The sequence below is a fragment of the Podarcis filfolensis genome (genome assembly GCF_964270895.1).
Source record: "Podarcis filfolensis genome assembly, chromosome: 11".
Classification (NCBI taxonomy): Eukaryota; Metazoa; Chordata; class Lepidosauria; order Squamata; family Lacertidae; genus Podarcis; species Podarcis filfolensis.
The window spans coordinates 10,732,145-10,757,241 of NC_139613.1; the positions used below are offsets into that span (position 1 = coordinate 10,732,145).

At 44.0% G+C, this 25,097-nt stretch overlaps 1 protein-coding gene and 1 long non-coding RNA gene across 8 annotated transcripts in view; one reads left to right on the forward strand and one right to left on the reverse strand.

Annotated features, from left to right (window-relative positions):
- Positions 1-25,097, reverse strand: part of MYO5B (myosin VB) — a 298,992-nt gene that overhangs the window by 245,408 nt on the left and 28,487 nt on the right. The window lies entirely within an intron of this gene.
- The window catches only part of LOC310744522, a 260,442-nt gene continuing 236,472 nt past the window's right edge, over positions 1,128-25,097 (forward strand). The window contains exon 1 of the long non-coding RNA XR_014539601.1: positions 1,128-1,216. This is a non-coding gene — a long non-coding RNA (uncharacterized lncRNA). The remainder of the gene's footprint in view (positions 1,217-25,097) is intronic.

Consider the following 25,097-nt stretch of genomic DNA (forward strand, 5'->3'; position numbering starts at 1 on the left):
GTGTAACACTGGTGTTTGCTCACCTCCACTGATTTATTTGCCTCAGGCCCAAATGACAGCACTGAGATGATCACCTTAAAGCCCTAAATCAAGGCTGGGCAACCTGTGGTCATAATGCAACAAATGCAGGCTTCAAAAAGCCCTCTGCAAAGCGATCCGTTCAGAAAAAGCAAATGAAGGTGGGAGAGATATCCTGAAACAGCTCGTTTACTTAAATCAGCCTTTGCCAAACCAGGTGCCCATTCAACAGTGCCAACCAGAATGGGGAAACGTACTCCAAAACACATGGTGGGCACAAGATTGGAAAAGGCTTGATTAGACTCCCACACCTGCAAAGGTCGAGGGTAAGATGGAATGCAATCCAGTACAGAATGATATCTAGGTGGAATCTACACACATATAAAAACCGTTCCGAAAATGCTTTTTTTTTTTAGCGTTTTTTAAAAAATACATTGAATTTTCCATAAGGCTCGCCATCGCCATCTTGTTTCACACTGTATATTGCACTTAAAACGTTTCATTTGCAGATGTATAGCTGAGTCCCTACTGTCTCCCAGTACATTGTCAAAGATGGTTGTTTTTGTTTTTACAGGACCTGGAATGCTGCTGCTAACAAGGAGCGCTGATATAAATTGGTTTCTAGCTAACATGTTGTGCTTCTCCAAAACACACACACACAAATGGGAAGTGTACACAGGCCTAAATAGGACTGCACAGCTTGTTGCTTGCCATAGAATCAGAGCCCTGGGAAGCTTCCAACAGATGATCTAGCCCCGTGCGCCAGCTTTTCGACAATGCTTCCTATATCAACCTTGCAAATAAGTCCACAAAAGTTAACAGCCCACAGCGTGGGGGTGGTAGTTTTATTTACTTGGAAGCCTGCTTGTTTACATATAGGACTCTTTTGTCAGACGACTGGTGAAACAAAAAGAGAAAAGGACATTACTAAAATAAGGACTACAGTGGTACCTCGGGTTAAGTACTTAATTCGTTCCGGAGGTCTGTACTTAACCTGAAACTGTTCTTAAGCTGAAGCACCACTTTAGCTAATGGGGCCTCCCGCTGCCGCCACGCCGCCAGAGCACGATTTCTGTTCTCAACCTGAAGCAAAGTTCTTAACCTGAAGCACTATTTCTGGGTTAGCAGAGTCTGTAACCTGAAGCGTATGTAACCTGAAGCGTATGTCACCCAAGGTACCACGGTAATCCTCAAAGAAGTGCCTGGGAAAATTGTTTTTTTTTAAATAGAATTACCGGTAAGTAGAGTCCCAAACTGGCAAAATTGATTCTTTTATTTAACGTGCATCTTTCTGCACGTTTGGGGTAATGTTTTTTGGGGGGACTTGAAGGCTTAAGGGGTACCTTTTTATCAAAACATACTAGGCAGCTCAGGTAGTACCTTTTGTCTTATTATTGGAAGCTAGCTAAACTTACTTCTGAGTAAACATGAAAAGGATTGAATTTTTAATTAAAAACCACTTCTATATGCCTATCTTTTTGGCTTCTGAAAGTAACGAATCAATACAAGCAACGCACAAAGTTTCTACATCTACATCTGGTTCTTCCCTACATGCCTCCAGAAGAAAGGACATCAACACAAGAATGGACCTTTTCAGTGGTGGCTCCCTGTTTGGGGAATGCTGTCCCCAGTTGAGCACGCCTGGTGCCATCATTGTTGGTTATTAGTAGGGATGGGGCACATGTCAGTTTTGTTTTCTCTCAATTTCTCATTTCTCCAAAATCCAGCTCAGTTCCAATATCCACATATCTATACCTATTTGTGATTATTGTTTTTAAAGTCCTTGTGAAAATTCACCAGCATTTTCTTGTGAATTTATCTCTATTGCACACATTTCTAGAAGCAATTCTGCCTACATCTTTGCAAAGCAATGTCTCCCTAATGTAATGAATTTTTGTATTGTTTGGTTTCTGGCTGCGGTTTGATCCAAGGGGATGCTGAACAACCCATAGTATCTCACCCCACATCCTTGCAGTCCATCTGAATAAACGATAATAGGTTCTGAACTTGCCGAACTCTCCATGACACCTTTGTTAAAGAGGGTGTCACCAGGCAAAGCTTAAAGTGCTAGCTTAACATAGGAATGGGTCAGTAGGCCTAACCAGACATAATAAGACGACACAAAAGGTTTTCAGCTATAGAAGTCAAGCAGACGAATTTAAAACACACACACACACGAAAACAAACCTAGCAGTGTGTTTGCCTAGCAGTAGTTGTTCCCTTAATAACGCTTAGCATTTAATTATATGTTTATTTAAAGGCACACATGACGTACGCCAGTCCCTGGGGTCAAATCGAGCTACTTACGAAGACAATTAAAAGAGCCAGGCTACGCATTTCCTCAAGCTATAGGACCAATTGTGCATTTCCAGATGCCGTCATTTCACAGGTAACATTTAGGCCTCAAAACTATCCACACAAAGGGGAGTGACAGCCCTACATTAGGGAATTTGATAGAGGGTGGATGGCCCTCGGTCATATGTATCATCTGGTCGAGATTCCTGCACTGCAGGGGGTTGGACTAGATGACCCACAGGGTCCCTCCCAACGCTACAATTCTATGATTATAGGATGGCACACAGCTGACTGTATAAGCTATATTCAAAAGGACATCATTTCAGCAATCCTTGTGAACAATCCTGTAAAGCAGGGTGGGGGTGGGGATATTGGTTAGTTGTTTTTATTTTTATAACGAATTTTGTGGTTTTTATACAGTGGTACCTCAGGTTACAAACACTTCGGGTTACAGACTCCGCTAACCCGGGAGTAGTACCTCGGGTTAAGAACTTTACCTCAGGATGAGAACAGAAATCGCGTGCCGGCGGCAGGAGGCCCCATTAGCTAAAGTGGTACCTCAGGTTAAGAACGGTTTCAGGTTAAGAACGGACCTCTGGAACGAATTAAGTTCGTAACCAGAGGTACCACTGTGTTGTAATTTTATGTTGTGAACCGCCGTGAGATAAATGGCACTATACCAATTTAATAAAAAAATGAAAAATGAAACCACCAGCCTGTAGGCTTAGGTAGCCTGGAGCGGGTCCCAGTTTGGCCTGTGAGGCCATCTTCCCCAGACCTCGTCCACCTGTCCCACGTGGGCCTTCATATGCATAAATGCTGCTGTCAAGGAACTATCGGGAGCTTTAAAATGCTCCACACTGTTCCTTGGCAAGGGAGGCTTGTTGTGTCAGAGCCCAAAAGCTGATTGGCAGTGACACCAAGTTGGCAGCAATCAGCTGCGTGATGGACTCTGCCTGTTGGGACCTTCGTCACACAGCCCATCCCAGAAATCTTCCAATAAATGCCAAACAGCTGATCAGCACTTACAGGAATACCACTGGGATCTGCGCCCACAGTAAGTTCCCTAAGCAGAGTCTCACAGGAAGCACAAGCTCAAATCAAAGCCAACAAGGCAAAAATTATTCCTCTGTAGGCACAGCTTGAGTTGCGCCTGCCAAGGAATGGCTTTTTTTTTTTGGTCTGGGTCACTTGCTGTCATTGCAATTGTGGCGTCCAGTGATTGACAGGTGGGAGACCCCACCCACCTGCCAAAACAGCCTGTGGGGAGAGGAGTGAGTGAGAAGCACATTGCCCACCCCAGGAAAGCCCGTAACATTGTTTATTTATTTATACAGCACTAACTTGCATCAAGATATCATGGCGGTGTACAGTAAGCACGTTTTTTTTAAATGCACTAGGTTGTGAAATCCTAAAATACACAACCGATACACTGAATCAAATTAATTGTCCAAATGCACTTGGCGAAACACGACATTTTCAGCAGGCGACAAAACGACAAAAACCATAGGCCCCTGTCTGATTGCAATAGGAACAGTGTTCAAAATGACTGGAAAGTACTTTCTAGTATTATGTTTTTATTGTAAACTATTACACTTTACCTTGGGACACGGATGGCACTGTGGGTTAAACCACAGAGCCCAGGGCTTGCCGATCAGAAGGTCGGCGGTTCGAATCCCTGCAATGGGGTGAGCTTCCGTTGCTCGGTCCCAGCTCCTGCCAACCTAGCAGTTCGAAAGCATATCAAAGTGCAAGTAGATAAATAGGTACCACTCTGGCGGGAAGGTAAACGGCATTTCCATGCGCTGCTCTGGTTCGCCAGAAGCGGCTTAGTCATGCTGGCCACATGACCCGGAAGCTGTACACCGGCTCCCTCGGCCAATAAAGTGAGATGAGCGACGCAACCCCAGAGCCGGTCACGACTGGACCTAACACTCAGGTGTCCCTTTACCTTTACCTATTACACTTCACAATAGTGGGCCAATCTGAGAATATAGTGAAGGCCTCCCCAACCGTTTGGGAGAAAATTCCACAAATTTAGAAATCAAAGAAACGGTTGTGGGAAGCACAAAACGTCCATTTGACAGGTATAAACAGGCAAAGCTCGCAACACTCGTGCACAAAACAAAGCATGTGGGGAAGTGGAATTCCACTCATGGATAGCTCAGTTGGTTAGACTAGAGCATGGTCTAATAACACCAGGGTTTGATCCTCGTATGAGACAGCTGCATTTTCCATGTCGCAGGAGGTTGAATTAGACAATCCTCAGCGTCCCTTCCAACTCTATGATTCCAAAATGGAGAGTGGCAGGAGGGGCTTGGCAAATGCCAAGGGCGTTTGAAGGCCCTGTGGTACGCATGAATGCCACAACTGGGCACCCCAAGGATAGCTCTTGCAAACTGAACTTTGGTAGCTCATGCTTTTCCTATATGCCAGAGAAACCACCTGGTATTGGACAAGACATATGAAATGGCTGGACACAATGTCTTTCTGACCATCACCGCTCAACATGTTTTAAAAGGAACACTTTAATTATTTGGAGCGAGGGGAGGTAAATAAGAAAATCCACACATTGGAAACCCCTGACTCTCCTCAGTTTTGGCCTGTACTCTTCTTAAAGGAAAAAAAAGCCACTAACTGAGCCCACCCATTCACCTCTGGTAACTGAAGCACTGGATATTCTGTGTATTTAAAACTCAGCATAAGCAGACAAGGCATATAATGCTGGCCTTCTTCCAGAACGTTTAATGCACATATTTTGAAAATATGGGCAGCAAGTGCTTACCGTAAGAATAACCGCTTTGCTAATTCACACTAATGACTGGAAAAAATCTACTTGCTTTAATAAGGAAAGCTAAGAATTAGCAAGAAGCTGAAAGAGCATGACTCAAAACTACAGACACAGAGACAGAGCTTCATTAAGCTTGACTTGTCCAGCAGAATTTTAATTTCTTCGTAATTCTGAGAACATATTCAAAAGGAAATGTTTTGTTGCTAATCAGGGACCTAAGACTTCATGAATGACTCTTAATTATGCTCAGGAGAAAGGAGAGGCCATTCAAGCATGCTGCGCCAGTTCTCAACATCAGAGGAGGAGAATAATTTTGCTTCAGAGATACCTGCTGGGCTGGACCACAGGGAGACACCTTTGAAGATTTGGATCCTTCAGGGGCATTCACTGCCCCCCCCCCACCGCATATTTCATCTTTAAAACAAGTCTCTAGACCTCTTAGTCATGCGGATATACAGAAAAGCACGCTGACAGGATTCTACCCAATTGCTTGCCAGTTGAATGCTATGCTATGCAATGTAATTAATATAACATTAAAAATATCCCTCTCAAAAAGAATTAACACATGAATTTATTTAATTACAACATTTAATGGCTTTCCTTTAACAAACCGTAACATAAAAAACAAAAGCAATTTTAACATACAGAAATGAAATATGACACAGCATAAAATTTCAAAGGGGGAAGAACACAGGCATGGGCTAAATCAGATTGCAAACAGCAGAACACCGATTTAAGAGGCCTGGGAAGTTTTTGGACTGGGGTTCCACAACTGGGGTGCCACCACTGAAAAGGCCCTTTCATCACCTGTTGCTATCTGCTGCACCTTACCTGTCAGGGGCACTCTGAAGAAGATATTAAGGTCTGGGTCTGTTAAGTTGTGGGTGAACATATCAGACGACACAGCGATTCTTCAAACAGCTCTTGTTTATTCACAGAACAGAACTAAACTGAAGGGTTCAGCCAAACTGCTTATATAGAGCTCCACTACAACGCAACAGTAACAACTTTCTGTAAATATCCAATCACTGAACGTCACTTTCAATTCCTTATTTGCATATGTGGACCTGAGTGAAAACTATCTACAGTATTCCCCTGCAGGCCCAGGGTGAGAACTTCAGTACATAACAGGGTCACTACATGTGGTTCAAGCCAGAAACTAGGCTCAGAAATGGAAGCTAGCAAAGATGACAAAGCACTGGCAAAATGTATTTTAGCACCCAATCACAGTTGATCTTGCAACCATACTCTGGACTAACCTCCACTTTGAAAGGCAACCCCATTTACAACACACTGCAGTAATTCAAATAGGCGGCAGCAGTTGGCAGGGTGCAGCTGATTGCCTGACCTCCCATAACTGCTGCACTCTTGGCCAAGGACAAGGCAGCAGAAAGATCAGTGTGGTGCAAACACACCAACGGAGCCAATCCAGTGCTCCTCCCGGTGCATTTTGCGCTGTGCTGGCCTCACACCTCCCCCTTGCCCTCCTGGTACGCTACAGCCAACAGTGTCAAGTAAACAGCCCTTGCAGAAAGGTACTTCCAGCTACAGCTGCTATCTGACGATCCAGGAGAAATGTGATCGCGTAAGGCTAGCGCTTCCCAAACAGCAAATCCGATCCATCAAGAGCAAAGTGTGCCCTAGTCCAGAATCATGAGTCTGCCTTTCTTCTGACCCAACAATACTGTACTTGTGGAATAAGCCACAGCTAGAAAGGTGGTAAGATTTACTTTTTTTTAAAAAGCAACCTGAAAATGATGGGGAAGAGTATCCTTTGGGTGGGGGTGGGGGTGGCACATCAGAATGTAAGAATAGCCTGCTGGATCAAGCCAATAGCCCATCTATAGTCCAACATCCTATTCACACAGTGGCCAACCAGATGCAAACAAGAATGGAAACCTGGAAGCAGGATTCTAGCACAGCAAGAGCGCTCTCCTAGCCTGGGATTTCCAGCAACTGGTACAGTGGTACCTCGAGTTAAGTACTTAATTCGTTCTGGAGGTCCATTCTTAACCTGAAACTGTTCTTAACCTGAAGCACCACTTTAGCTAATGGGGCCTCCTGCTGCCGCTGTGCCTCCACTGCACCGATTTCTGTTCTCATCCTGAAGCAAAGTTCTTAACCCGAGGTACTATTTCTGGGTTAGAGGAGTCTGTAACCTGATGCGTATGTAACCCGAGGTACCACTGTATTCGGAAACATTTCTGCCTCTAATTATGGAGGCAGAGCATAGTCATCATGGCTAATATGATACGATACGATAATCTTTATTGTCATTGTCCCATACAGAACAACAAAATTGGAAAAAAAATCTACATAAGACATCCAAAACCCAACAAGCCTGCTATCCCAGTTATCCCAACCTTGTTAGCCCCCTAAAAACTCTGATACCCCATTTTTAAAATACAATATACTCCCATAGAGACTCCTTACACTGTGTTTAAACCAAAATCGCATTTGGATAGAAACTGTTTCTCAGGCGGCTAGTCCTAGTCTTTATAACCCTGTACCTACTTCCAGACAGCAGAAGCTGAAAGAGATCATTTCCGGGGTGCGCACTATCCTGTGCTATCTCTGCAGCTTTCTTATGGAACCTGGAAGCATAGATTTGATCCAAGGTGGGAAGAGTGCACCCAATTATTCTCTCCGCAGTCTTTACAACCCTGGACAGCATTGTTTTTCCCCTGACCGTGCAACTCCCAAACCACACACACCGACCATAAGTTAATACACTCTCAACTGTAATAGCCTTTGATAGCCCTCTTCTCCATGAATTCATCTAATCCTCTTCTAAAGCCATCTAGGTCGGTAGTCATCCCTGCCTCCTGTGAGAGCCAGCTCCATAGTTTTAACTATGCGCTGCGTGCAAACAACTTTCTTTTACCTGTGGGTTAAACCACAGAGCCTAGGACTTGCTGATCAGAAGGTCGGTGGTACGCATCCCGGAGACAGGGTGAGCTCCCGTTGCTCGGTCCCTGCTCCTGCCAACCTAGCAGTTCGAAAGCACGTCAAAGTGCAAGTAGATAAATAGGTACCACTCCGGCAGGAAGGTAAAACGGTGTTTCCATGCAGTGCTCTGGGTCGCCAGAAGCAGCTTAGTCCTGCTGGCCACATGACCTGGAAGCTGTACGCCGGCTCCCTTGGTCAATAAAGCGAGATGAGCACTGCAACCCCAGAGTCGGCCACAACTGGACCTAATGGTCAGGGGTCCCTTTACATTTACCTTTATCCTTTAACATTCAGCTTCATGAGATGTCCACGGGTTTCAGTGTTATGCGAGAGGGAGAAAACTTTTCAGCTACCTACTTTCTCCGTGCTACGCTTAATGTTATAAATTCCTATCGTGTCAGTCTCTTGCTCTCCTTTTCTCTGAAGTAAAAAATTCCAAATGCTGCAAGCTTTCCCATGGGGAACCCCCCCCCCCACTTTAAAACTAAATCGCCCACACCAAAAGAAATTCTCTGCAGGTATGACCCTAGTGGCAAACCATTCTCTCATTGCAGAGACGCAGCCTGCATGCAATGCAGAATTGAAAGGAGCAACCATGCAGCAATTGTCCGGGCCGTGTTGTCCTTGGTTAACCCAATTACCTGGGCAAACATGCCAAAGCGTAAAATCGCATTTAAATAGCCTTCTGCAGCCATTTCTTCTTATTGAGTCATCAAAGCCAAAGGCAGAGGGGGAAAGGAAAAGGCGCTACTATAAAAAGTGGTGAGTGACAAGTTTTTGAGACAGTGATCTTCACACACATAACAGCTAGGGATGAGGTCGTTCAGTGGTGAATGAGAGCGTAAGCATAAAGCATCCCTTTTGCTTCAAGCTATTATTTACCATTGTGATATTATCAAAACAAACTTCTGTCCTGATGATTTTATAGCAGAATCTCAAGGAAAAGCAGACAGGCACGAAATTACGTTCCCACTGAGGCAGAGGAGATCGGGGGCACATAGAGTGATAGGAGAGAAAATGAAATTTCTCCAAAGAAAAAGCTAAAATCTTTACTTCTGGTTCTCACACTCAGCCATTCTCCAAGGAGCTTCAGCATATCTGCTGCCCAAAAATTCAAGGCACTATTAGCTTCAGATCCTTTTAAGTGCAGGAGAAAGAAACAAAGAGAATTATGTATTTCTGAGATCTCAGCCAGGCTGCTTATGGATTCATGAGCTCACTCAGATGAACCTGGTACTCACCCCTTAGGAAAAACACCTTTTTCAGTACACTCAACTACACTGTAAAAAAAGGAGGAGGGTGGAAAGAGGATGTTCAAGTTTCACATCTAGATATCTGGGAGTTACATAAAAGTTTGGTTCCACTGAACCAACTATTCATACTGGGGAGTTTGCATTTGAAGCAGGTAGCTGCAGTTTCCTCTCTTGTTCCCTTCACCTTTTTGTTTGTTAATAATGGGACGTATGCCCAGAGTAATTTGCAGGCGCCTCTCACATAAACCATGCGGCAAGGGCAGTCAAAATAAATCTCATGGAGCCATTTGATAGAGCTGATCTCTTCAGTCTGCTGACCCAAGAGAGGAAGGTGCCACAGTTCAAGCTGCCTTGCATGCAAAGGCACCAGGGTTCAACTCTCAGCACCTCCAGGGGGGACCAGGAATATCCCCTGCCTGTTAAACCCTCAAGAGCTGCTGGCTAGCCAGTACAGACAGTGCTGAGCTAGACGGACAGGTGGTCTCACTGTCAGGAGTTCAGACGTCACTCAAGTAGGACCCTGGCAGAGACACGTGCCCGACCGGCATGTTCCCTCCCTCCTGGTCGATTGTTCGGCAGCTTCAAAAGCTTTCTTCTGCCCAAACAACACAGCGACCGATGCCAACCAACACCGGCACACTTAGGGATCCGCAGAGTGTTCACAGTTTGCGTAACAGACCTCAGCAACTCAGCATTTTGGCTAATCTACTTTATTTACATATAAACACACACGGAACACTGCAACACGGCTCCCTCTCCCTCTAGCATCAAACAGCAAAGAGAAAAAACAAAGGACAATAGTCCCACTTCATGGAACACAGTAACACAAACATCCTGATTCCGTCACTTCCCATGCTGTGGAGTCAAAACACATACCGTCATGTTATAGACAACAATCCCATGACTGCAATCATGGAGCAGGAATTCTAACATCCTCCCCCAATTCATACTCTGTGTTGCAGTCATCAGTGTAACTGCAACAACCATACAGATGTCATACATGCAATATACCTCTGTATCACCCGTTCCACCCTTGGAACTACCTGCAACTGGACTGGTCTTGGGCCTTACCATCTAACACTCACTCACTATAAGGCGAGTTTCTGCATACATTACCTGGCCACCAACAACGGCGGCAGAAGCCGAGCAAAACAGGGTTATGCACGTAAAGCTGAATTTTCCGTTCATCATTCAACAACAAATATTTACATGGTTCAGTTTATGTTTTCATAAACCAAAGATGATCACAGAAAGGTGTAACGTGAAGATATAGCCTCCAAAGTCGGCAATAAATAAATAAATAAATAAATAAATAAATAAATATGAAGACCCTTCTCTTAAAGAGAGCAGTTGTAGCTCAGCTACTGCAGAAGGCGTCCACTCCTATCTGAAATTCTGAAGAGTCAATGACTGCAAACAGAGACAATATTGACTTAGATGGATCAATAGATGGACTTGATATAGAGCAGCTTCCAATACTGAAATTAAGAATGTCTGCCAGGATTCCATTCACTCTCAGGATATTAATGTGATTTCAGCGCAGCACTGGATATGCAAGCATAATCGCTTCATGCATTCCGTTAGGCCATAGATGGGATACCTGTGGCCCTCCAGATGTGGTTAGGCTCCAACTCCCATCAGCCCCAGCCAGCACAGCCAATGGGCACTGGTGATGGGACTTGTAGTCCATCAATATAGGAAGGACCACAGGTCCTGACCTGTTATCAGATGGTGTCCATGACAGGGGCATATTAATGACGGGATGCAATTGCTTCTTATTTTTATCACACCACACACTAGTATCTGACAGCTAGCAGACTTATATTGGCTAGATTTTTAAAAAATACTGTTACAAAAATTGGGCAGGTTGGATGACAACTTGATATGGATTTATTTTACTTAAAGAGATTCTGCACAGTGCGCCTTGATCAAGTTCCACAAGGTCTTATAGATCTAAGAGACCAAGCCAAAAGATACTCTCCATCAAACTATATCCTATTCAGAAAATGAAAGGGGACTTAAATTCTTGGAGTATATCTTTTTACAAAGGTATTACCCCAACACGTAAGCACATTTTCACTCTGCATCTGCATACTGAAACCCATTAAAATATCCGTAATTTTATCTATAAAAGTTGGGCATTCCATTTGATACATTTGGATCCCGATATTATACATCCTGCCTTATCGGTTTGCCTTAATCATTTATATCCAACTCCTAGGGCACTTTTTGCCCAAAGTGATAGGGAATGATGAGCGACCACACAGAGAAAAATTAAAAACCAGTCGTATCATAAGCACATTTTTTTCCAGTGGCTAAACTGATTTCCTGGGTGAGGGCAGCGGTTGCACTCAGTTGGTACCTGGAGATCAATCAACTGGGAAAAAGCCAGGACTGCAGCTGTGAACCTCTTGGAAAGGTTAAACTATGGAATAAATTCAAAGTAAGGGTGACAGTACATAAAAGAGAGAAAAATCCATAAGTACAGCCTGCACCTGGTGGAGTCTCTTGCATTGCCCTGGCAAACCTTATTAAATACATTTATAACAAATGTTATTTTTCAAATAAATTCTCTTGTGCACAGTGAAATGAGTCCAAAGAGCCTCCACCAACAAATAGTGCATTGGTAACAGAATGCTAATTGGTAAATCGTTCTACGTATCCACCTCCATAATGGGAAATGGAGTACCTTCCATCTGCCTACTTTGGCTCGAGTTTTACGGTTTCTTGCCGACCCGCAGCTAAGCAAACTCCTACATATTTCATCATCTCTCTTTGCCAAGGCAGTTCCACATGGGAGAAAAGAAAAAGGAACTGAGGCAACACCATTGCTTCCAACACCACCCACTTGATCCAGGAGGAGCCATGCTGATTTTAAGAAGTTTAAAAAAACAAAAACAAATAAAAAGCACGAACTCCGCAGGGATTTGAGATGGCATGAGCCGTAAAAAGCAAGCAACACACCCTACAGCTTTTGATGAATTCCTTAAACGGCCACCTATGGAGCCCTGGACTTGAAGGTTCACTCATCTCCACCAGACGCAGAAAATACTGGTGCAAACTGGAGAAAGGGTTCGATTAGAGCAGTGGAGAGCCAGTGTGGTGCTGTGATTGCAATGTTGAATTAAGACCTGGGAAAGCAGAGTCCTACTGCCCACTCAGCCATGAAACTCACTGGCTGACCTTGGCTGTCTCTCTCAGCCTAACCTACCTAACAAGGTCGTTGTGATGTTAAATAGGAGAGAGGCAGAGCCACGTACACCACTTTGAGCTCCTTGGAAGAAAGGTGGGGTATAATTGTGCTAAATAAGAACACATAAATGAAAGCTTTTTCACCCTGAGGGTTAAATTTGTATCTTGACGTGAGTGATTGGGTAAAATTATGGGAAGAAGGTTTAAAACTTACTGCATGCAATGCCCTAAAAGAAAATGTGATGAAAATGATGTACAGATGGTGTATTACACCTGTTAAGTTAGTGAAAATGTATAAAGTCAGTAATAAATGTTGGAAATGTAAAGAAAAAGAGGGAACATTTTATCACATGTGGTGGGAATGTAAAAGGGTGAAAGGCTTCTGGGAGATGATATATAATGAGATGAAAAAAATGTTGAAATATACATTTATAAAGAAACCAGAAGCATTTTTACTGGGCATTGTTGGGAGTGATATAAATAGAAAGGAATATAAGCTATTTTTATATGCAATAAGAGCAGCACATTCCAAAAATGGAAGCAAGAAGAATTACCGACGATTGAAGAATGGAGGATGAAGTTAATGGACTATGCAGAACTAGATAAACTAACAGGAAGGATTCGAAACCGGCGGGACCAGAAATTCACGGAAGACTGAAGCAAATTTACGGACTATTTGAAAAGTATTTGTGAAGATCAGACGACGTTTGTAGGTTTGCAAGAAGTTTTGTGAGGAGTATTATTGGAAGTATTGCAAAAATGGAGAAGGGGAAGGATGATTTGTTAAGAGATGTAAAGGCAATATAAAGTTAAAAAATGCATAAGAAGTGGTTAAAACGGTGGATCATCAGAGGTGCTGATGGAAGTCAAAAAAGATTGTATAAGTGATAAGTTTTGTGGTACATTTTATAATTTATATGTTAAAATCAATAAAAATTATATTTTTTAAAAAAAAATGTATCTTGACAACCCTACCCAAGTGGGACAAGACAGCGAGTGGGCAGGACCAAGGGACTAGGATATGAACAAAAGCTTTTTCTAATAAAAAAATAAAAACCAGCACAGCAGCGGAATCCTCACATATAGGACAAATGGGCTTCCCTTTTACATCCACACGGAAGGGGGAAATCGCTAGTCCACTCAGGCTCAAAAGTGTGACTTTCAAGGTCCCCTCCCATCTCTCGGCAGTTGCCATGGTATTTTATGGAGAAACATAGATTTCAGGGGCGTGAAGGTGGCCAAGCACAGCTCAGCTGCTTTGGGCGCAATAAAAACCATCAGCCCCAAGCAGCAAGCACAGGTCCCAAGCCACCAATGCAAACCAAGAGCCAACAGAGGGAGAGATCTTGCCACACCCGCCCCATAACCAAACCTTTACTCAGGTTGTATACTCCCAGGTATGGACTGGTTGTTGCAATAAGCAGGTTCCCTTTATGATTATGGGGCACTTATCAGGGCTTGGCAACTGATCTCACCGTTTGTCATAGATAAACCGCAGCCAGCATGGTGCTATTTTTCAAGGCAAAAGCTACTCCTCTTGTGTTCTTCTAACAGGCAACATGCCAGGTTGTCACACATAATTCATGAATCACTACGGAACAATCCAGGAGACTCCACCAACTTTACCAGTAAGGGAGTGCCAACTATCCCCTGCTCCATCAATGCTTCTCCTTCCTCCACCAATACCAAGACTCGCCCCCCCCCCCATATAACAGAAGTGCATTGCAGCAGGCAGCATGAAACCAACTTCAAACCGTGGTTTCAAATCGGGACCAGAACCAATGGTCAGTGTGGTCTGACAAGCACTGCAACGAGAAAGGAGCCCGTGGCAGATCACAGCTCTCTGTTGCTCCTTCTCATTCACCCTCTTCCTCTTTGCTCAGTTCCCACCACCACTCAGGAGAGAAGATTAAAAAATAAATGGAGCTGGGCAGTGGAAAAGCTGCGGCAGCATTCACTGTTTCTTTGCACAGTCTCCCTGCCTATCCAGGCAATGGCGAGGACTGTTTCAAATCGTAGTAAAGACTGAACCCACTTTCGCATTAACCACAATGCTGATTCTTATCCTTAGCTGCTGATTATGACCAGCTTTCTCTTAGTGGCAGGAGGTGGAGAGGGCATTGTGCTTGATGGACTTGGGGCGCAGGGGGTGGAGGGTGGGGGTATAATATGCAATCCCAAAACCCCTCCACCCCAATGCCTTAAATCATTGGGCCTTCTCGGTAGTGGCGCCCTCCCTGTGGAACGCCCTCCCACAGAGAACAACAACTACCAGACTTTTAGAAGACGTCTGAAGGCAGCCCTGTTTAGGGAAGCTTTTAATGTTTGATGTATTACAGTATTTTAATATTTTTTTGGAAGCCACCCAGAGTGGCTGGGGAAGCCCAGCCAGATGGACGGGGTATAAATAATAAATAATAATTCTTCTTCTTCTTCTTCTTCTTCTTCTTCTTCTTCTTCTCCTCCTCCTCCTCCTCCTCATTATCATGGCAAAGTTCCATTAGGATTTCATTCTTCTTCAGATCCACTCATGCCCGTCTGCAAATCATCCCGAAGTTCACAAATTAAATTGTTTAACAAATCACCCAAGCCAGAAGAGCGTGGCACAGAGTCAAAAATTCCTACCAACGGAAAGGTGAAGCAAGGCCAGGCAAGGGTAGAAAAGCTTTCCAAAGATACAAAGCAACCTTAAATGCTGCGGCTTCGTGAGAGCACCTCGCTGCGATTCATAAACGGTAATTAACTTGTTTACAAAAGCACATGCAAGCGAGGGGAACAAGTCTTTCGAACCCATTGTTCTCTCACTATTGCTTCATTATGTACAGAACCTGGGACTCCCTATGCCCCAACTCCATCACTGAAATCATCTAGGGGAGCAGTATGAGTGTCCCCTCAACAGAATGGAAGAAGCACCACCTGTATCCATTAGGAGCTGTTGCATTTGGTGCCGTGTGGCCCGTTTCCAGAAAGATGGAGAATTCAGAAGTTTGCATCTGAAGTGCCTGGCGTGCTCTGGTCCAGGGGGTCACAAAGAGTCGGACACGACTAAACGACTAAACAACAACAACCATCAGTCAGCATTCCATGCCCACTGAGCGTGTTCAGTCCTCTGTGAGCTGTTTTGGAGGTTCTTCCCCTACTTTAGTTCCCCTCTGTTTTTCTTCTTAATTTTTGGGGCACTTTCGCAAAACAGTAACTCTTTCCTATATGTGGATGGAGCTGTTCTGACTAAGGAGAACGAGTTCACAAATGGCATATATAGGATGATGCCGTGCCTTCCAGTAAACACGTTGAGTGAAAACATTTAAGGCAGTTTCCAAGAGGAAGTCATGTTTTAAGCTCAGGATGTGTGCAACCACAACAGTAGAAGCCAAAACTGATAAGGGATTATTACAGCCACAAACAGGAGTGGTTCTCATTTAGGAATGCATTGACACACACCTAGGTATAGTTCACTCATGCAAATCTTTTAAATGTGACCAACTGAGCGAAGTGGAATCTGACACACGCATGCTCATGGGATGGCATTTCCTTAATCTGGGGGCAAGCGTGAGACTTAATTGACAGAATGGCCCTAGGTAATTAAGACTTCTTGGAGAACCAGGAGTCACATTTGCCTTAACCTGTCATCTACCTCTGACACGTGGTGAAGGCTTTGACCCATCAGCCATTAAACCAACAGGTGGCTTACATTCATTTTTATTACACTGTCATGTATTTTTTTTATAATATATTTATTAAAGTTTAGGAATTTATATAAAACAGAAAAAACAGAACAATAAAAAACAAAAACAATAAAAATACATACAATCCAAAAAAGAAACACATACAAAACAAGTATAGTTTCTATCCCTTATATTCATAAAACTTACTTTCCCGACCTCCTCATACCTCCCCTTTCTGTATTCCATTCTCTAATTAAGTCAATTCAGCAAATCCTTTCCCTAATTTCTATATAATTTTTAACCTTTCTTTTCTTAATCACATAATCAATACAGCTTTTAACCCCTTAATTTCTGAATCAACATCGTTCTAGCCTTCAATAATTTTGCAATGTTTCTTAAGATAGTCCTTAAATTTCTTCCAATCTTCTTCCGCCGTCTCTTTTCCCTGGTCTCGAATTCTGCCGGTCATTTCTGCCAGTCCCATATAGTCTATCACTTTCATCTGCCATTCTTCCACGGTGGGTAATCCTGTGTCTTCCAATACTTTGCAATGAGTATTCTTGCTGCTGTTGTAGCGTACATAAAAAATGTTCTGTCCTTCTATTACACTGTCATGTAAAGAACTATCAAAACATCTTTTTAACCCAGATTCAAACAGTGTACCCACACTTCAAACTATTGACTATTACCCAAAGAATCCTGGGAACTACAAAATGGCGATAACATTGGGAATTAAGCGTGAGGGACAGTCAAGCCAGTTTTAAGTCTGTAGTGCAGATATGCTCCAAGTCTCTCTCAAAATGGCAACCAGGTTCCTACGAACTCCTTCAGCTGCAACCCAGCATCCACCACACACAATCAAGACTTAGGGTTCCCAGATGCCCAAGGACTTGTTGTTGTTTAGTCATGTCCAACTCTTCGTGACCCCATGGACCAGAGCACGCCAGGCACTTCTGTCTTCCACTGCCTCCCGCAGTTTGGTCAAACTCATGCTGGTAACTTCAAGAACACTGTCCAACCATCTCGTCCTCTGTCGTCCCCTTCTCCTTGTGCCCTCCATCTTTCCCAACATCAGGGTCTTTTCCAAGGAGTCTTCTCTTCTCATGAGGTGGACAAAGTATTGGAGCCTCAGCTTCACGATCTGTCCTTCCATTGGGCACTCAAGGACAGTCCTCTATTTGAAGATGTCCTCTAGTTGAATGTCTGCATTATTTATTCTGAAGAAGTTCCAACTTGACACAAAACAAATGCAATTCTGCAGGCCATCTCCAAAGCTTCTGGCTTTTGCCCAAACTTATGCATCTACCACAGATGTTTAAACAGAGACAAACAAACTAGCAGAGCTCGTTTTCTTCTAATTTGCTTCTGCTTGCTTAATTAAACCGTTTATACCCAAGTCTTTGGAAGCTTCCAAAGTGGCTTACATATCGACAGGAGAACAAGGCGGGCTTACAATATAAAAAGATGCAACATGAAGTGGGTGAAAGGAATTGGGGAGGGGGCACACAGGAAACACAGGAACCAAATACAGTGATACCTCGAGTTACATACGCTTCAGGCTACATACGCTTCAGGTTACAGACTCCGCTAACCCAGAAATAGTACCTCGGGTTAAGATCTTTGCTTCAGGATGAGAACAGAAATCGTGCTCCGGCGGCGCAGCAGCAGCAGGAGGCCCCATTAGCTAAAGTGGTGCTTCAAGTTAAGAACAGTTTCAGGTTAAGAACGGACCTCCGGAACGAATTAAGTACTTATCTCGAGGTACCACTGTACATGATGCCTCAAGGCAAGCTTCTTGCTGGCAAACTTACTGCATTTCCCCTCTACACCCCACCCTAAGTCCAGCACCAACAATTAATTTTGCAGCTGGAGTTTGATGCCTAGTCCTGGGTGCACAGCCGGCTGCTACGTGCAAGGTTCTTTGAACTGCGGCCCTAAAACTGGCTTTAAAAGAGGATTAGAGTACGATATCCCCAAACACCTCCTAAAATGACAAGCAGGGAACTTTAATTGACCAGCAGCACTTTGTGAACTCCCTTCCTTCCAAACCACTATGGGACAGGCAGGGAGCAGCAGCAGCAGCAACCACTCCCAAAACAAATACAACTGAATCTAAATTAGTTTAAAGGGCTCTACAATGTGTTTGAGCAGGGACGCAGGTGGCGCTGTGGGTTAAACCACAGAGCCTAGGACTTGCCAATCAGAAGGTCGGCGGTTCAAATCCCCGCGACGGGGTGAGCTACCATTGCTCGGTCCCTGCTCCTGCCAACCTAGCAGTTCGAAAGCACGTCAAAGTGCAAGTAGATAAATAGGTACCGCTCCGGCGGGAAGGTAAACAGCGTTTCCGTGCACTGCTCTGGTTCACCAGAAGCGGCTTAGTCATGCTGGCCACATGACACAGAAGCTGTACGCCGGCTCCCTCGGCCAATAAAGCAAGATGAGCGCCGCAACCCCAGAGTCGGCCACGACTGGACCTAATGGTCAGGCGTCCCTTTACCCTTTACCTTTACAATGTGTGGTGGGGGGAGGAGTCTTAAAATGATGCGGAAGGAGCTAGCAGACAATCATATGAGGATGTTCCAGGACAGGTACTTTAGGTTTCAACCTGACCCCAAGCCCTGGGGGAAGGGGAAGGATAAAACTGGCTACTGTATTTTCCATCTCTGCAAATGCAAGAACCAGATGTTAACTCGGTTTGGTTGGCCACTATAGGATCACGATGCTGGTCTAAACAGGCCTCTGGTTCCTTAATCAATGTCACCTCTGAGTTTTAAAGGCCTTAATTAAAGGGCCTAATTTAATCGAGAGCAATAAAAACGAAACAACAACAACAAGAACAAGAACAACAATTTATTGTTTATACCCCACCCATCTGGCTGGGTTTCCGCAGCCACTCTGGGTGGCTCCCAACAGAATATTAAACAGAATAAATCTTCAAACATGAAAAACTTCCCTAAACAACACACAATCGGGAATATTGCTTGCCTGCAAGAGATTGCTTGAATGCCTTGTGTCCCTGGGATAAAAAGGCACAAGTGGGCCATACATAATCCATATGGCTTCAGGCGAAAATACTGTTGGTCACATCACACCAGCTAAACACTCCTTACTGCTGAAATATAAAAACTAAATTATTCATGGAGGACTGTTTTAGCAAATCAGTGAAAGATTGAAAATTTGCTTGAGCCTCTTAGCTCCCAAATGCCATTTTGTAATCAAAAAGAGCCTTCATCTGAACCTCTCTCAAAGGAATCTGGTTAGCCTGAACACATTACAGTGGTACCTCTAGTTACGAACTTAATTCGTTCCGGAGGTCCATTCTTAACCTGAAACAGTTCTTAACTAGAGGCGTGCCACTTTAGCTAATGGGGCCTCCTGCCGCCGGCATACAATTTCCGTTCTCATCCTGGGGCAAAGTTCTCAACTCGAGGTAACTCTTCAAGGTTAGCAGAGTTTGTAACCTGAAGCGTTTGTAACATGAGGCGTTTGTAACTCGAGGTACCACTGTACTGCAATAACAATGGCATTCTTTTACTTTTAAAACTGTAGTTCTCTGAAAACTTTCCGCAGGTTTCAAAACAATGTGGTTTCAAAACGAGCATGATAGGAACACGACTCCAATCTCAAAGCGGTGTGAAATACCCAGGGGTTCGTGTTTCCTTTTGGAAATGAGACACAGCAGAGACTCTTATGTCTTTATGATGATGTTGTTGTTGTTTAGTCGTTTGGTCGTGTCCGACTCTCCGTGACCCCGTGGACCAGAGCACGCCAGGCATTCCTGTCTTCCGCTGCCTCCCGCAGTTTGGTCAAACTTATGCTGGTAGCTTCGAGAACACTGTCCAACCATCTTGGCCTCAGCTTCACGACCTGTCCTTCCAGTGAGCACTCAGGGCTGATTTCCTTCAGAATGGATAGGTTGGATCTTCTTGCAGTCCACGGGACACTCAAGAGTCTCCTCCAACACCATAATTCAAAAGCATCAATTCTTTGGCAATCAGCCTTCTTTATGGTCCAGCTTTCACTTCCATACATCACTACTGGGAAAACCATAGCTTTAACTATACGGACCTTTGTTGGCAAGGTGATGTCTCTGCTTTTTAAGATGCTGTCTAGGTTTGTTTAGGTTTTAAACATATATACAACCTGAGCCTGAAATGGAAGGTCCCATAGCATGAAAGGGGTCTTGTTTCTGCCATAGCCACAGATAAAGCCACTCTGGTTTTATCTGTTGAGGGAGCAAACCCCCCCCCCCCATTATTATTATTTTGCATTTTGGGATTTGGTAATAGAACACTGGACACTCACAGAATTTTCTTGTTGACTTTGGGGTGTTCTCTCGTTGAGGGCTTTACATCTTAGCAAATTTTAATGGAATAGCTGGAGTGAAAAGTAAATGGATACAGCACTACGAGTAAGTGGTGACCTGATGTCTCTGAATGCACCTGGTGTTTGTTGATGTTAAAAAGGTCTTACGTGCCAACTCTTTCTTTTCCACAAGATTTAAAGAGAGGCAGTGTTCTGCGGGATGATAGGCTCAAAGGGTCCAGCCAACCCCCACAGCTCCCACAGCATTTAGATGAGTGCATCCAATCTCATCTAAGTGTTATTAGCGCAGTAATAGAGACGAAAGGCTAGGTAAACAGAAAGAAAAGTGCAAAGCAATCAGACATATAAATTCCCCAGGACTCATGATTTACTTGATAAGGGACCAAGCTGCAAGCTGAATTTATGGGCTCTAGGCCTAGGACACAGCTTGCAGAATATAAGCCACATTGGTTTAGGAAATATGCACATGCAATAACAGCAAAACGAAACAAAAAATGTCAACTACAGAGTTATATTTCCCTGTAGAGAAGGACAAAGATTAAACTCTAGCCCCTGCTTCCTGCTGCTGCAACATGCAATTTACCCTAGTGCAACTCCTAAGCCTTTATGAGTTGTGTGAACATGGAAAACTTTGGCAGGTACACCTGTTCAAACTCATGCAAGTCAACAATGTGATGTTTGGGGTAGGTTGCTACTGGCCCAGATACAATGTACAACTAGATATGTCATGTGGTTGTTTCATTTGTTTATTTGTTTTGCTCTCCTGCACCTTTAATATTTGCATGACAGGCAGAAGTTCCACTGGTGCAGCTATTAAGAATGGCAGGTCGAAGCTCCATTTTGGATCCAGCCTCTGTGTGGGCTCAGCCAACAGCTTGCTTTCAGCCCGGGAAGCAGAGCAGTGCCAGCTCCAAACTGACAGGTGGGTGTCTGAAGTGACCCCCCTCCCTTAATAGGGAAGGACTGCGGTAGCTCCGTGGCAGAGGATCTGCCTTGCTGGCGTGGCTGCAATGTTGCACCAGTCAGCACCAAAATACATGCCTCTTTTGGTGCTGCGCTGCCCCGTGAATCAGTTGATTCACTCAGCAGCACGGCACCAAAATACATGCGCAAATCAGCTGATCTGTGGGGTAGGGCAGCACCAAAGGACACGTGTCTTTGGTGCCTCATGGATCACCTGCCTCGCATGGCACCAAAAGAGGTCTTTAACCTGGCTGCATTTCTCCAGCCACTCTGAAAAGCTCCCAGAAGTATAGTAAAAATACAATAAAACATCAAACATTAAAAACTTCCCTAAACAGGGCTGCCTTCCGATGTCTTCTAAAAGTCAGGTACTGTAGTTGTTTATTTCCCTGACATCTAAAGGGAGGACATCACTACCAAGAAGGCCCTCTGCCTGGAGACACTCTTTCCATTCATCATGCTGCTGAGATATGGAGCCCAGATGAAATTATGTACGGTACTTAAAGGCTACGGACTGGCAACCGACTTACTAGAGAGGCTAGCCCGTCTAGTTATGTTAAGTTTTAGAGTTAAGCTGTTTACTGGGCAATGTTTTCATAGGATTGTTTGTAAATCTCAAAAGTTGTACATTTTCCTCCAAATCTAAAAAAATAATAAAGTGCTGAAATATATATTTTTTTTAAAAAAGAGGCAGGTATTTAATTCATGCTTTTCTATAATAAAATAAAATAAATAGTGTTTCTGAATTTTAAAAAATGTGATGACAGACATTTTGTTTTTACACCCACGGTCGAGGTTCCAGGAGCCATGGGGTGAATAGCTTTTGTATCCCAGTTTCTAACACGCGAGATAGTTGCTGAGAAACTGTACAAGAATTTGTACCATGAAGAGCAGTTGGATTCAGCCAGGTTAACCATCACTCCTCATCTTATCAGAATGATTGCTCCCTGACATGGTCCCTAAGAATGACTGAGCTAACACACAGGTATGTTTCTGAGAAGTTACACCATAGCTGCTCTTCGATCTGCCACACTATCTCCTCCCCAAACCTGGCGCACCGCAAGGTGTTTTGGACAACAGCTTCCATCAGCCTCACCTGCGCTAAGCAAGATAACAAAGCAAGGTAATGAAAAAGTCACAGCTATGTACACACTGACAAGCATCTTCCAAAGTGTGCAGAGAAGCGCAGGCTCGTGCCTCAATGCCAAACCCATTATAGTAAAATTAAAGCACTTAACTTTGCACAAGAGCTGCTGAGACACCACCCTATCTAAATGCTGCAACCGCCCACTGCTAAAGAGCGATGCCAGCACTGAAAGCATCTAAAATACGCATCACTGAGATCAACGGGCCTAACCTCTACGTTGTCACCCAGCTGGTTTAGGAACTGGGTGTCAGAAATACTTAAGAGCTTAGCCCTGGTTTTTTTTTTTAAATGGAACTCTTGCACCTCTGCCATGCTATTGAAAACTGCACCTTAGCTTTTCTTCACGCTCTTAATTATATCATGCTTAAGTACTTCACAAACTTGATTCTCCTGTGGTTTTATTGTTATGCATTGCATTTTAAAGTATTTCCTTCTCAGTTTTTGACTTGACATCCTTTTATTGCAGAAAGGGAATAGTGGAGAGCATTCAGATGGTTCTGCTGGGTCAATTCACAGCTTTATAAGCCAATATTGCTTCCCACACCTACCCTTTGCAAACCCAGCATGCAGCATCCCTTTAAATCTCATCTTGGGGAGGTGTTTTTCATACAATAAATACAGACACTTATTTCCATCTCCAGAGCCTTCAATTTGTTTTTGATTTTTTTTTCATTCCCACCCCCCCTAAAAAAGGCAACCTGATCTGAAAAACATTCTATTTTCACCACTGACATGATTTTCAGCATTTCCATTCAAATATACTCTAGCAGCACATTTTAAACCTCTACCTCCTACATCAACAAAACAATACTCTTTCCTGGGAAATGGAGGGGAGATGGCAGTGATTCAGCCTGTATTTCAGAAAGCACATACAAATCCTATCTTCCGCCATTCAGCTCCAAAGACAATTTAAGGCTGGTCGAAATCTCATTTTGGAGACCACAACCAAGTACTTTCCCAAAACTTGTTCTGAAAATAAAGTTCATGTTGAAAATAAAATGGGAGGCAATATAAATTATTTGGTCATAAGTCGCTTTGAATATCGATTAGAAAAAGCTAGTGATAAATCCATAAATCGGTAGACAAGCTGGTATGAAAAGGGTTGATTTCTACAAATTCAAGGTGAGTTTCTCAATTTTTATTTCCTTCTACAGCACCTTGCACTGCATCGGGATGTCATGGGCTGGTTGGACACAGAGGGATGGTGGGAGGAAGCAACTGGGGAACCACCAAGGAGAGAAGGCTCAGAGCCATGTGAGTGGTGGTGGGACAACGATGGGTGGTCAGAGGGAGAAAACTGGGAGGAGGAGGTATGGGAAGTTGAAGAGGTAACAGGGCTTAGTGAGCAGAACCAGAAGAGGGCTGAAATGGGCAGAGCAGTGACAGGCTGCACGCAGGCACAGTCTCTGTTTGGGGAAAGCCCTGAAGAGGAGGGCTGTAGAGAGGCAGGCACTTTCAATCCCGGCAACTGATTCCATGAAGGCTAGCTGCGAATGAGCTGCTGTGCTCATTAGGCCTGACCCTCAGCCAAGTCTATGGAGACAGTGTTTTTGCTAATAAAGAATTGACTCCAACTTCAAACGGTGTGATTTACTGCCTGCTCGCTCTTTGACACAGAGCATCATTCTGGAAGATCTCCCAATCTTCTGGAGCAACTTTTTAAGAGGTAAGATGGGGAACAGTAGATCAGAATTTAGTATCAGGCTAAAGGTCCCATGTTCAGTTGCTGACATCGCCAGGTAGCAAGAGGGTCCTTAGTCAAACATCTGGAGAGTCATCACCAGTCAGTGTCAGAAACAAGAGTGAGATGGGTCAATGATCCTACTGCATAGAAGGATGAATCTGTGAAGCCCAGGTGCAGAAAGAGCAAGAGATGCTCAAGTGTTGGGGGCGAGTTGTTGTTTCATTAGCCACCAGACAAAAATAGTATCTGGGCAACGAAATCAAATTACAGAGTTGCAACTATGGCAAACAATACATTGGAAGGTGATGAACTCTCTTTCCTTGGAGATTTTTAAGCAGAGGTTGGATGCCTATCTGTCATGGATGCTCTAATTGATACACCTGCAATGTAGGGAGTTGGACTAGATTTCCCTTGTGGGGACGCCTTCCAACTCTACAAATCTATGAAATCTGAAACACTAACGAAACAACCACCTCAAGAATCCCATCAGCAACAGAACAGTAGAAACGTCAACAGCATACGGACCAAGCTAAGGTGAAGCCATCTGCCCGGGGAAAGAGGAAGGTTTAACCTGGTGTGAAAAATGCATTAGTAGTCGGCCACAGGTGGGCCTCACTTTGAAGAGCATTCCATAATTGTGTCGTTGAGCAAGAGGGAATTAAGCTGGATAGCTCAGTGGGTTAGAGCGTGGTGCTGATAACGCCAAGGTTGTAGGTTCGATCCTTGTATGGGACAGCTGCATATTCCTGTATTGCAAGGGGCTGGATAAGATGACCCTCAACATCCCTTTCAACTCTATGATTCTAAGAGGTTC